Source organism: Geotrypetes seraphini, chromosome 9 (genome assembly GCF_902459505.1).
Source record: "Geotrypetes seraphini chromosome 9, aGeoSer1.1, whole genome shotgun sequence".
NCBI lineage: Eukaryota > Metazoa > Chordata > Amphibia > Gymnophiona > Dermophiidae > Geotrypetes > Geotrypetes seraphini.
Genome location: NC_047092.1, coordinates 7,522,460 through 7,536,492, shown reverse-complemented (window position 1 = coordinate 7,536,492; position 14,033 = coordinate 7,522,460). Strand labels below are relative to the sequence as shown.

General features: G+C 43.3%; 1 protein-coding gene across 1 annotated transcript in view; it reads left to right on the top strand.

Annotated features, from left to right (window-relative positions):
- The first annotated feature begins 3,163 nt into the window (after window positions 1–3,163).
- Window positions 3,164–14,033, top strand: part of CELF2 (CUGBP Elav-like family member 2) — a 1,015,007-nt gene continuing 1,004,137 nt past the window's right edge. Inside the window, exon 1 of the mRNA XM_033957563.1 lies at window positions 3,164–3,300. The gene's annotated coding sequence lies outside the window, so the exon portion shown is untranslated. The remainder of the gene's footprint in view (window positions 3,301–14,033) is intronic.

The window sequence follows — 14,033 nt, the reverse complement described above, 5'->3', positions numbered from 1 at the left end:
TGCGCACTGCCTGCCTTCTGCCCTGATCTCCGATGCCGGCTGACTTCCTGCGCTGCTGCTGCTGGGACGTCTCTTCTCACCCCCGGACCAGAAAACGCAGCAGCCGCGGTTTCATCTTGCAGCCACGGGCATTGCTAGGCCGGCCCACTTCGATAATGCGAAGTGGGCCGGCCTAGCAAAAGCCCCCGAGGCTGCTCGGGCTAGCGGATGCTGGACAGGGGGAGCAGGGAAAGGAGAAGGGGTACTATTTGACAGGGGGAGCAGGGAAGGGGTGCTGCTGGACATGTATTGATGGACAGGGGGAGCAGGGAAGAGGTGATGCTGGTCAGGGGGGAGGTAAAAGGAAGGTAGAAGGGCTACTGCTGGACAGGGGGAGCAGGCAAGGGGTGGTGGTAGACGGCCAAGGAAAGAGAGAGACAGAAAGAAAGAAAGACAGACACACATATCTATTCTAGCACTCGTTAATTTAAAAGGCTTAAAGACTAGTCTGATATAAAATGTACTTGAGATTGTGCTGTTGCTAAAAGCAGATATCAGGACATCCAGAGTTCAAAAAAGAGAGTAACTAAGGTCCACAGTAGTTCATTCACCTCGGCAGCCAGCACTATAACTCACTACCACAGCTTGATAAAATCAGGCCTAAATCATTGTAGTCAAACATGGTTTGTGCTGTGTGTGACAAAAATTGGCTCTATGTTGCTGAATATTTTTCTCACTATCTGCCCTAGCAAAAACTAAATTGGCCCTGTTCTTTGCCTTTAAGCTGCCAACTGGATTCTCAGCACAGGGTTGATCCAGTCCTGTGCTTACTCCAGTGCATGCTGGGATTTGTAGTCTTGCTTTTTCTTAGTGAATGCAATAGGGAACTCTGAACTACAAGTCCATGCATGCAATGGGATAAACCCAGGACGAATCAACCCTGTCCTGCGAATATAGTAACATAACATAGTAAATGACGACAGATAAAGACCTGAACGGTCCATCCAGTCTGCCCATTAGTTATTCTCATTAAAAATACATGATTAGATTAACTTGTCTCTTCTTTGATATTTCTGGGCCGTAGACTGTAAAGTCTGGTATTGGCCTAGGTTCCAAATGCTGAAGTTGCCGTCCAGGCTCACTCCAGCCTATCCAACGATCTCGTTGTTTGAAGGATATCTACCGTAAAGTCTGGCCAGTAACATCCTCATGTTCCAAGTTAATGGAGTTCCCACTGATGCCCACCCCTGCCCATCCTACACCAAATCACCACATATGGGACACAGACTGTGCAGGTCTGTCCAATACCGGCCTTAGTTCTTTAATTTACATCCTTCATTTTCTAATTAGAGATCTTCTATTTTTATCCCAAGCTTTTTTTAATTCCATCACCATTTTCCTCTCCACCCCTTCCCTCAGGAGGGCATTCCAGGCATCTACCACTCTCTCCATGAAAAAGAATTTCCTAATTGATCCTAAGACTTCCTCCCTGTAACCTCAAATTATGCCCTCTAGTTTTACTAATTTTTCTTCTCTGGAAAAGATTTGGTTCTATATTAATACCTTTCAAGTATTTAAATGCCTGTATCATATCTCCTTGTCCCTCCTTTCCTCCAGAGTATACATGTTTAGGTCTTCCAGACTCTTCTCATTCTTCTTTTGGTTCAAACCCCTTACCATTTTTGTCACTTTCCTCTGGACCACTTCAAATCTTTTTATATCCTTCACCAGATATGGCCTCCAAAACTGAACACAATACTCCAAGTGTGGTCTCACCAATGACCTATATAGGGGCATCAACACCTCTCTTCTGCTGGTTATTCCTCTTTCTATACAGCCTAGCATCCTTCTGGCTACAGCCACCGCCTTATCACACTGTTTAGATGTCTTTAGATCCTCAGACACAATCACCCCAAGATCTCTCTCTGCATCTGTGCTTATCAGCCTCTCACCTCCCAGCACATATGGTTCCCTTTTACTTTTACAGATCCTTTTTCTTGTTTTCCACTCCCTCCGGGGTGTCCACTCTGTTATAAATCTTGGTATCATCTGCAAAAAAGGCTAACCTTACCTTCCAACCCTTCAGCAATGTCACTCACAAACATATTGAACAGAATCGGGCCCTGCACCGATCCCTGAGGCACTCCACTACTCACCTTTCCCTCCTCCAAGCGAATTCCTAGATCCAATTGGCAACTTTACTTTAACAGACACCCCCCCACACACACACCCTCCCCCCCCTCCCCCCATAGAATACCATTTTTAATAGGATGTCTAAGTCTGACTTTGGACATTTCTTGCAAGACACCCAAAAGTCAGGGTGGAGAAACGTCCATTTCCGAATCTTCTGGATATTCAATTTTTATATATATTTTTTAATGACCCATTTGGCCATCTTGGCCATCAGGATGCCTAACTTTTTTGGCCATATTTGTCCACAAAATTGTCCAAGTTCAAAACGTCCAAAACCAGACCATTTGGCCATGGGAAGGGCCAGCATTGTAATGGATTGGCCATACAGACATGCCAACTGAGCAGTGGGGCACCTTAGAGAGCTCTGTTGTAAACTTCATATAAAGGGTGCCAGATGCACATCTCACTTTAACCCCCTTATAATTTATGGTGAGCCCTCCAAAACTTTCTCAAACCCTACTATACTCACCTGTCTACCACTCCAATAGCCCTTATGACTGCAGGTGACACTTACATAGTAGAGTTTTGGTGGCCTCATACTTTCCATCATAAATGCAGTGGTTAGAGTGATTTATGGGCCTGGGTCCTCCTCTCTATGGTTCACTATCCCACCCACTAAGCTACTTAAGATACCTGTGTGTTGCTCTTCTAGGCTTTCACATACCAAAACCTGCTCTTAGAAACAAGCAGGCCAAGGAAACACCCCTGGTGAATAAATCTCAAAGGAAGGGTAGCACTGCATTGACCCGATTATCCTTGCCTAGTATTAGCTTGGAAACAGCTAAGGACAGGCAACTACAAGTCCCAGCAGGCACTAGGCAGATGGTAGCAAAACCCAGAACTGGATTAGCTCCTGCAATCAGTCCAGCTGTGGGCAGGGCTAATCAGCAGAGAAACTACCAAGGCTCAGTAGCAAAGAGCTCAGCTGAACCTAGAGGCAATCAACCCAGAGCAGGAGAAAAGGGTGTGGCTTCTAGGCAGTGGAGGTAGCCACAAACTTACATCATGCCTGAAGCCGTGGAGAGAAGTAGCCTGTGGAAGCCAGGATTCAGAGGACAGAAACCAGCATTTCCCAAAGAAAGCAGATAGAAAACTTCAGGACTGAAACATCTGATCATTCTTCTGAAGGTAATGATGAATATGATGTTGAAATGCCAGAAGAATGATATTGAAATGGAGCCTGAAGAATTACGCATGTTTGAAGGCATAATCACATAGTGAATTGTGGGGAACGTAAAAATGCTGTTTCTGACAATGTGGTGTTGTCTCACAAATAAGGTTACAGAAGAGTTAAGAATTATTGCTTCTGAATTTGCATAATCACAGGGGAGCTGTGTGGAACCTGCAGAAGTAGTGCAAGCAGGTTGCAGGTTCCAGGACATGAAATTGGAAAGTTGTTTTTGCGATTTGAAAGCTGGCAGAGCACAGCTTGATGAGGGTACCTTTGTGGAGTTTTTTTTGGTATACCATCAATTGTTGGGATTGATTGGGTGGGGGATATCTAAACCAGTGGTTCCCAACCCTGTCCTGGAGGAACACCAGGCCAATTGGGTTTTCAGGCTAGCCCTAATGAATATGCATGAAGCAAATTTGCATGCCTATCACTTCCATCATATGCAAATCTCTCTCATGCATATTCATTAGGGCTAGCCTGAAAACCCAATTGGCCTGGTGTTCCTCCAGGACAGGGTTGGGAATCACTGATCTAAACAGCCCAGATTTCTTAAGGGTAGGAAGAATCCCATGCTCAGTCTGGGGAAGCTGATTACACCCTGAGAATTGCTCCAGAGGCAAGCTTTTGGAAATTGCTAGATTTTTTGGAAACTCTAAAGCTGAATAAGCCATGGGTCTAACAGGCTGCTTTTGTGTGTTTTGAACTACGCTATAGCATAAAGGCAGGATTCACATTGAACACTTTTTCCATTGACTTTTATTTGATTTGGCACATGCCATACCTCGCTTTACTGCTCGGCTGAAATTTGGATGACCCGGGTCAAGGCTCCGGGTCAAGGGCCTTACCCGGTCACAGTATCCTCCCTAGATCCTCCCAAAAACTGAAACTATCTTTCCTCTCTACAAAAGGTATATCCCACGTAGGAAAACTAGGAACATCCCTCCCCTTTAGAACCACAGAACTCTGGAACAATCTCACATCCCCGCTCAGAATTTCAAGCTCCCTCCAATCCTTCCGCAAACACCTAAAAACTTGGCTCTTTTCAAAAATCTAACACCTCCTGCTCTTTGGTACCCTGTCCCTCTTTATCTTCCTAGCTCCTTTCCTATAACCCTTCATTGTAGCTCCTTTTCAACCTAACCCTGTAAACCGTGCCGAGCTCTACGTTTGTGGAGATGGCGCGGTATACAAACCTAAGGTTTAGTTTAGTTCTTTGTGGGGTGGGAGAGTGTAAATGACCACTGGTGGAATGGGGAGTCGTAAGCGAATCCCTCCGGTGGATATTTGGTCAGTTTGGGTACATTTTGGCACTTAGATGCTTTTAAAACAGGTTTAGCTCATGGTTGGTTTTGTTGTAGGATGTTTCCTACTCGGGTTAATTTAAGTTGTAGTGACTGACACTATGTCCCATTGTCTGTTTTCCAATTACTGTCATACTGGTCAATTACTGGTTGTTTATTATAATATTGAAAATATCAGTAAAGATGATTGAACATAGAAACAGGTCTAGCTCCGGATGTCTAAGTTCAATCCTGAATGTCTTGAGACATTCAAGTCTAAGCATGCCCATAGAATGCCTTCAACAAGCCCCCTGGAATTTTGGATGAACAGTGGCTGGAACCCCTCAAGACGTCCAGAAAGATGTTTCAAAAATCAGCACTTTGGACGTTTGTTTTTTCCAATATGAAACCCATGGAGCGGCATAATCTAAAAAAAACCCATTGTCTAAGTCTTTTTGGGCCTAGGGCGCTAGTCGCCCAAATTCAGCAGCGTCTAAAGTCCATTCTCAAAAAATACGTCCAATTATTTTTTTTTTTTGAGAATCATCTAATTGTACATCCAGCCGTTTGATCACGCAGGCCACTAGTACATCTATCTTCATTCTCGTCCAAAATGCCTAGATTAAGGCCTTGTGGACATGGGAGGGACCAGCAGAGTGATGGACTGGACACCCAGACATGGCAACACAGTAGAGGGGCACCTTACAGGACACTGCTGTGAACTTCACAAAAAGGGTGCCAGATAAACATCTCACCGTAACTCCCTTGCAGGTCATGGTGAACCCTCCAAAACACCCCCAAAACCTACTATACCCAACTGTCTACCACCCCAATAGCCCTTATGGCTACAGATGCCACCTATATGGCAGTACAGTAGGGTTTGGGAGGGGGTTGGTGGGCTCGTATTTTCTACCATGAATGCAGTAATTAGAGAGGTTTATGGGCCTGGGTCCTCTCTATGGTTCACTAGTCCACCCCCCAGACTACTTAAGCTACCTCTGTGCAGTTCTACTAAGCTTTCCTATGCCATGGTGAGACCTCATCTGGAGTACTGTGTGCAATTCTGGAGGTCACATTACAGTAAAGATGTGCGCAGAATTGAATCGGTTCAGCGGACGGCCACCAGGATGATCTTGGGGCTCAAGGGTCTCTCGTACAAAGAGACTGAACAAATTGCAGCTCTACACTCTCGAGGACATGATCGAAACATTTAAGTACCTCACGGGACGTGTCGAAGTGGAAGATTATATTTTCTTTCTCAAGGGACCCTCGGCCACAAGAGGTCACCCGCTCAAACTCAGGGGCGGAAAAATTCATGGCGACATCAGAAAATATTTCTTCACAGAGAGAGTGGTTGATCATTGGAACAAGCTTCCAGTGCAGGTGATCGAGGCAGACAGCATGCCAGACTTTAAGAATAAATGGGATACCCATGTGGGATCCCTACGAGGGTCAAGATAAGGAAATTGGGTCATTAGGGCATAGACAGGGGGTGGGTAAGCAGAGTGGGCAGACTTGATGGGCTGTAGCCCTTTTCTGCCGTCATCTTCTATGTTTCTATGATCTGGAGGCATAAGAACATAAGAGGCAGGTATATACGTTTTTATTCTGATTTTTATAGTAGTGGGGAGGGGGGGGGGGGACAGTGATCACTGGGGGGGAGGGTCTGTACCTTGTCCCTGCAGTGATTACCTGGTCACTTTGGCTACCTTCTGGGCACTTATACCTGTTTTTAGTTTGCCTAAGTCACAACGTATAAGTTCTGTCTAGGCAGTCTCGTCAAACTTTCGGTTATCGTTGCAGAACGACTAAGTTTGGTCGGCCCACATCCCACCCACCTCCAGCCCTAACCACTCCTCCAAAAATGGCCCTTTTCGCTCTTGGCGCACAGCAGCAGTGAAAAGGCCTAAGCGCTTTCTAGATACGTCTAAAACCCATTTCGATTATCGGCCCTTGGATGACCTGCGTCTTAGGTCGTTCAAGTGCCGACTTAGACTTATTTCTGTTTCGATTATGTACCTCAGCCTCTAAATGTGAGTATATTGTGTATAACCTGGAATGTAGAATTGCCAGTTTACATTTCATGATTCATTTGAATCCTTTATGTTCTCTGCCATTTTGGATTATTTTTGCCTCATTTTTTTTCTTCTGTTTCAGTTGCACAATGTCAGTCACACTTTAAACTGGATGAAAACCTGAATTTTTCATATCAATTAAAGTTCAGAAGCAGCAACAGGGGAGTTAGCAAGGACGTGTTTTTCTGCAGATCTGTTTTTTCTTCTTTGGTTGGGTTTTTTTTTTTAAGTGGAAGTGATTCCAAAATTAGACGACTGACAGACTGTGTTTTGCCTACCGTAAATTTTCCTTTCTAAGATTAAAAATAGCAAAATGTTTACAGCACTTCTTTGTGATAATTCTCGGCATACCAATTTACAATTCTATCATTTTAGGGTCCCAAAAGGTAGTAGAGAAAGAACTTGCAAGAATTGTTACATCACAATTTCTGGGGAAAAAACAAAAAAACATTACATTTGTATTATCATTAATGGGTGTATTTATCAAAGTGCGGTAGTAAATGAGCTTATGCTGCTCCTTGTGACCCTGGGCAAGTCGCTTAATCCCACCTCCCCTTTGCCCCAGGTACATTTAGATAGATTGTGAGTCCACCGGGACAGAAGCGAAAAGGCTTTGAGTACCTGAATAAGAACATAAGAATTGCCGCTGCTGGGTCAGACCAGTGGTCCATCACGCCCAGCAGTCCGCTCACGCGGCGGCCCTTTGCTCAAAGACCAGTGCCCTAATTAAGTCTAGCCTTAACTGCGTACGTTCTGGTTCAGCAGGAACTTGTCTAACTTTGTCTTGAATCCCTGGAGGGTGTTTTCCCCCCTATTTGAATCCCTGGAGGGTGTTTTCCCCCCTATTTGAATCCCTGGAGGGTGTTTTCCCCCCTATTTGAATCCCTGGAGGGTGTTTTCCCCCCTATTTGAATCCCTGGAGGGTGTTTTCCCCCCTATTTGAATCCCTGGAGGGTGTTTTCCCCCCTATTTGAATCCCTGGAGGGTGTTTTCCCCCCCTATTTGAATCCCTGGAGGGTGTTTTCCCCCCTATTTGAATCCCTGGAGGGTGTTTTCCCCCCTATTTGAATCCCTGGAGGGTGTTTTCCCCCCCTATTTGAATCCCTGGAGGGTGTTTTCCCCCCCTATTTGAATCCCTGGAGGGTGTTTTCCCCCCCCTATTTGAATCCCTTGAGGGTGTTTTCCCCCCCTATTTGTATCCCTGGAGGGTGTTTTCCCCCCCTATTTGAAGCCCTGGAGGGTGTTTTCCCCCCCTATTTGAATCCCTGGAGGGTGTTTTCCCCCCCTATTTGAATCCCTGGAGGGTGTTTTCCCCCCCTATTTGAATCCCTGGAGGGTGTTTTCCCCCCCTATTTGAATCCCTGGAGGGTGTTTCCCCCTATTTGAATCCCTGGAGGGTGTTTCCCCCTATTTGAATCCCTGGAGGGTGTTTCCCCCTCTAACAGCCTCCGGAAGAGCGGTCCAGTTTTCTACCACTCTCTGGGTAAAGAAGAACTTCCTTACGTTTGTACGGAATCTATCCCCTTTTAACTCTAGAGAGTGCCCTCTCGTTCTCCCTACCTTGAAGAGGGTGAACAACATCTCTTTATCTACTAAGTCTATTCCCTTCAGTACCTTGAATGTTTCGATCATGTCCCCTCTCAATCTCCTCTGTTCGAGGAAGAAGAGGCCCAGTTTCTCTAATCTTTCGCTGTACGACAGCTCCTCCAACCCCTTAACCATCTTAGTAGCTCTTCTCTGGACCCTTTCAAATAGTACCGTGTCTTTCTTCATGTACGGTGACCAGTACTGGACGCAGTATTCCAGGTGGGGGTGTACCATGGCCCAGTACAGCGGCATGATAACCTTCTCCGATCTGTTCGTGATCCCCATCTTAATCATTCCTAGCATTCTGTTTGCCCTTTTTTGCTGCCGCTACGCATTGCGTGGACGGCTTCATCGACTTGTTGACCAGTACTCCCAAGTCTCTTTCCTGTGGGGTCTCTCCGAGTACCGCAACAGACATCCTGTATAAGATTTTTCTTACACATATGCGTCACCGTACACTTATCCATGGTAAAACCTCATTTGCCATTTCGTGGTCCATTTTTAGAGCATGTTTATGTCCCGTTGCAGGTCTTCGCCTCCTTTGTCTTCACTACTTTGAATAGCTTCATATCGTCCCCAAATTTAATCACCTCACTCGTCGTACCAATTTCCAGGTTGTTTATAAATATGTTGAAGAGCACGGGTCCAAGAGCCGAACACTTGGCACTCCACTCGTGACGCTTTTCCAGTCCGAGTATTGTCCATTTACCCCCACTCTCTGTTTCCTATCCACCAACCAGTTTTGTGTTTTTTTTTTATCCACGTAAGTATTTCACCCTCGATTCCATAGCTCGCAATTTCATGTCAACCAATTTCATGTCAACCATCGTGGGCTCCCCTGGGGAGAATAGTATAGAAAATTGAATAAATAAATAGTGTGAAAAGCTTCAGCCTCTGATAACTAGAGCTGGTATTGTGACATCATAATATCTCATTCCACCAATTAGAGCCAACCTCATCAGTGATGTCACTATGGCTCGATTGTCCTAGACTTGGCTCACTTTTGCTACATTTTGATTTCTAGAGGGGTGCAGTGGTTCAAGCTACAGCCTCGGCACCCTGAGGTCCTGGGTTCAAACCCACGCTGCTCCTTATGATCCTGGGCAAGTCACTTAATCCCCCCATTGCCCCAGGTACGTTAGATAGATTCTGAGTCCACCGGGACAGACGGGGAAAAAATGCTTGAGTACCTGAATAAATTAAAGTAAACTGGTAGAGAAAATGGAAAAAATAAATAATATGTTAAGATGGGACTTCCCCACAGACTAAACCCATTTCATCCAGAAAATAGGGCAATTTCCAGTTTTCTCTTTCAGGTCAGGCGCTGATGCTGACACTAGCATTTGCCTCCCATTTAGAAGGCCCTAAGACAGGGGTGTCCAATGTCGGTCCTCGAGGGCCGCAATCCAGTCGGGTTTTCAGGATTTCCCCAATGAATATGCATGAGGTCTATTTGCATGCACTGCTTTCATTGTATGCTAATAGATCTCATACATATTCATTGGGGAAATCCTGAAAACCCGACTGGATTGCGGCCCTCGAGGACCGACATTGGACACCCCTGCCCTAAGAGCATTCATGTTATGAACACATGGTAATTGGACACACAATAATTGGAATACACTAGCTAGATAGTGCCTGCTGACGCAACCCCTCTAGAAAAAAACACACAAAAATAATAAATAATGAGTTACTTATTACAAAACACATATACATAAAGTTGGGCTAACCAATTTCGGGCCCCTTTTATCAATTTGCACTAAAGGTTTTTAGTGTGAGTTAACACGGTTAATGCTCTGACACCCATACAGTTCCTATGAGCATTGGCATGCTTACATCTTGGCGCAATTTGATGAAAGGGGCAGTTAGTGCTTTCTAATGATTTCCCCTTCTAAATGCTAAGATGCCCATAATGGTAAAGGGGATGGAACCCCTCTCGTATGAGGAAAGATTAAAAAGGTTAGGGCTCTTCAGCTTTGAAAAATGACCGCTGAGGGGAGACAGGATGGAAGTCTACAGAATCCTGAGTGGAGTAGAACGGGTACAAGTGAATCGATTTTTCACTCCCCATCAAAAATTACAAAAACTAGGGGACACTCGATGAAGTTAGAGGGAAATACTTTTAAAACCAATAGGAGGAAACATTTTTTCACTCGGAGAAAGGTTGAGCTCTGGAACGTGTTGCCAGAGGTTGTGGTAAGAACGGAGAGGGTAGCTAGTTTTTTAAGAAAGTCTCATTGAGTGAGACGTGAGGGAAGCCACTACCTGCCCTGGATTGATAGCATGGACTGTTGCTACTCTTTGGGATTCTAGAATTTTGCTACTCTTTGAGATTCCGCTAGGTACTGTGACCTGGATTGGCCACCGTGAGAACGGACTACTGGCTTGATGGACATTGGTCTGACCCAGTCTGCTATTCTTATGTTATAACTGTGTTATATGCCTTCCGTATTCTACCTATACTATTCTTGGGGGTTGCATAGTTTCATAGGTCATCTGTGGCATTTCCAAGTAGTTTAAATATAGCTTTAATCTTGTTCGAGAAACACGATGTCAATGCAAATGTTACACATAAAAGTTAAAAGGGGATTGATTCCGTACAAATGTAAGGAAGTCCTTCTTCACCCAGACAGTGGTGGAAACTGGAACGCTCTTCCGGAGTTAGAGGGGAAAATACCCTCCAGGGATTCAAGACAAAGTTGGACGAGTTCCTGCTAATCCGGAACGTACGCAGGTGAGGCTGGACTCATTTAGAGCACTGGTCTATGACCAAAGGGCCGCTGCGTGGGCGGACTGCTGGGCACGATGACCACTGGTCTGACCCAGCAGCGGCAATTCTTATGTTCTTAAAAAGGAAAGCTCCTTTCTCCAATCTCTGTAAAGATGATGTGTACAAACTTGGCAGCTTAATAAACTGAATATTTGTCTCTCTTTTTTTTTTTTTTAAATTTTGATTTGAAAATATTTATACACTTATCTCTAGTTCCAAGAAGATCGCAAGCAACATTCACAAGTCATGAAAGAATACCAAAATAAATAACAAACTGACATTACTATACTGACACCATTCTCATACCCACCACTCAACGGCACTCATCGCAAAAAGCTTTATGATAACCTCATAGCAACACATGCAGCAAAACTCGAACCCTCCATAACCAGATTGTTAACCTCAACATCTGACTTCAAAGCATTCCGTAAAGAAATCAAAACGCTACTTTTCAAAAAGCATATTCAAAACACCTAATCTCACTCTCCTCTTCCTCGTACACCGACCAGGTTTACCCACTCCCTGGCACCATACCCTCAACCGACCAAAAAAAAATAAATAAATAAATAAATAAAAAAAACAAAATTAAAAATCAAACACGATTCATCCTACCGAATCATATTACCTACCAACGCCTGGAAAAGATTTGATATGTAATGTAATATAACTGCTTTCATCTAATGTTACTAAGAATATACTCATTCTGTTACTATGTCTTACCCTAAATGTCATGTACCCTCCTGGAAATGTCCAGCTTCTTCTTATGTAATCCGCTTTGAACCGCAAGGTACAAGCGGAATAGAAATCATTAATGTAATGTAATTATCAACAATCCACTTGTCCTGTCCCCGGAGGGACATTTTCGAAACGACGTCCAAGTCAAAATGCCCCAGACACACATCCATCTTACATGTTTTTTTTCAAACTGGGTGCTAGGGTGAAGCTCTGAAATAATGAGTTGCAATGCTCAAGTGCTGAAGGTAATTTTGCCTGGGATTTCTTCATCGGCTAAGCGCGCGCTACATTTGAGAAAATCAACTCTACTCGGTGTTATAATAAGCAATCGTAAACGGCATATTTAAAGTCAATTTAGTTGGTAATAAAATCAGTTAAGATAAAATTTATTAGGTTGAAATGAATGAACCATAAAACAGCAGTTCAACAGAGCCGAAATTGTATTTCGTTGCAGAGTAGTTATATGGCAAAATCTCTGTCACGCTCCGTGCCCTTACAGAAAAGTCACTATAGTGACAAAACACAAACTGCGCCATCCTTATTTCTTGTAGGCCTCGGATTTCTTCTTTGTTTTTTTGGACAAATTCTGGCCAAACCTTTCGGTGCTAAACTGTAAAAGTGGCAAACGTTGTCATTTTCTGGTGTTGTCGAATTTCAACAGCTATTTAGATCGGGGCTCTCCAAAGTACGGTCCGCGATATGATTTTATCCAGCCCGCGGAAGAATTGTGTGGAAATTGGTCTAATTTTCCAATGGGAATCCGCAACAAAAAACCACGGGGTGTTGATAGATTTCAAATGCATTAATTAAAAATTGTGTTCAAATTCTGGACCTCAAGGAGTTAAAGCAGTCGGGTGGTTAGAAGCTCAGAATAAAGTACCAAGGCCTGTACTTTAATTTTGATAATGTAAAAAGTTTGCTTTATTTGCTATGTTCCTCTCCTCAAACGTTAATAATGGTGGTCTAAGAATGAATCTAAACCCATTATTATAAAAATTTCTTTATATTTTCTAGTCTGAAATTTGTTTAGTGGGTATGTTTTTCAAGAAATTTCTAGAACAAGTAGTTATACTTGTAAGTATTGTATAAATTAATAAAATGAAAATAAAATTGTGTTCAAAATATATTGATATTCTATATTTTAACAATAATATTATTCAAACATTATTTAATACTGAATCATAATTGTATACTTCAACAATGAACTCCTGGACTAATGTAACATCCTATACCTGTCATGCTCCACCAACATGCTAAACCAATTACAATCAGCCCAAAATACAGCTCTTAGACTGATATACTCGCTGAAAAATTACGACCACATTTCCACCGCTTTCCAAGAATCACACTGGCTCCCAGTACAAGCACGCTTACCATTCAAAGCACTAAATGGAAACGGACCAAGCTATCTGAACAACCGCTAATCACGAAAAACACATCTAGACCAAGGACAACTCAAGCACACTTTACCCCCCCCCAATCAAAGGCATGCAAAGCAAAAAAATATGACAACAAGACTACTAGCCACCAGAGCAGCGAGACTAGACCACCACTTCTCCAATCTGCTGACCAAGACGCCCAGCTACAAAACATTCAGGAAAGAACTGAAAACCATACTATTCAAGAAATTTGGCAAATGATCTAACTAAACCTGATCGACTCTCCCCACATACTATATCTTATCAACCTTGTAATCTCCCTGGGAATACCCAGGCAAATTCTTGTTGTAAACCGCTTAGAACTGAAAGGTATTGGCGGGATAGAAGACACCAATGTAATGTAATATTTCTTCGTACTTGTTCGGCCTCGATCGACAGTGTCAATTTGCAACGTTGTTGGTAGCTCTTTTTCCCGAATGAAATATATCAAGTCATAAACATTTGAAGTCGCTACTTGTAATTAGCGTTTCAAAATTTGAACTTCAGTTTAATAAGATTTTTAAAACACACAAAAACAGCTCCATCATTCACATTAATGGTTTTATTATCATTTGGGATGAAAATATGCAAATTTGCTGCTAGCGTTCGTCATTAATATACAATAATTTAGTCTCGCATACTCTGCAAATAGTTTATCAAATTTTCTGCTTTCAATAAAACTCGTATCAAGAGTTACTTATCTATTTTTTATTTTTTAACTACGGCCCACTGAAAAGTACCCAATGTGGTCCTTGTGGTGAAAAGTTTGGAGATCCCTGATTTTAGATGGATTATCTGTGACCCATGTTAATGCTGTCCCGT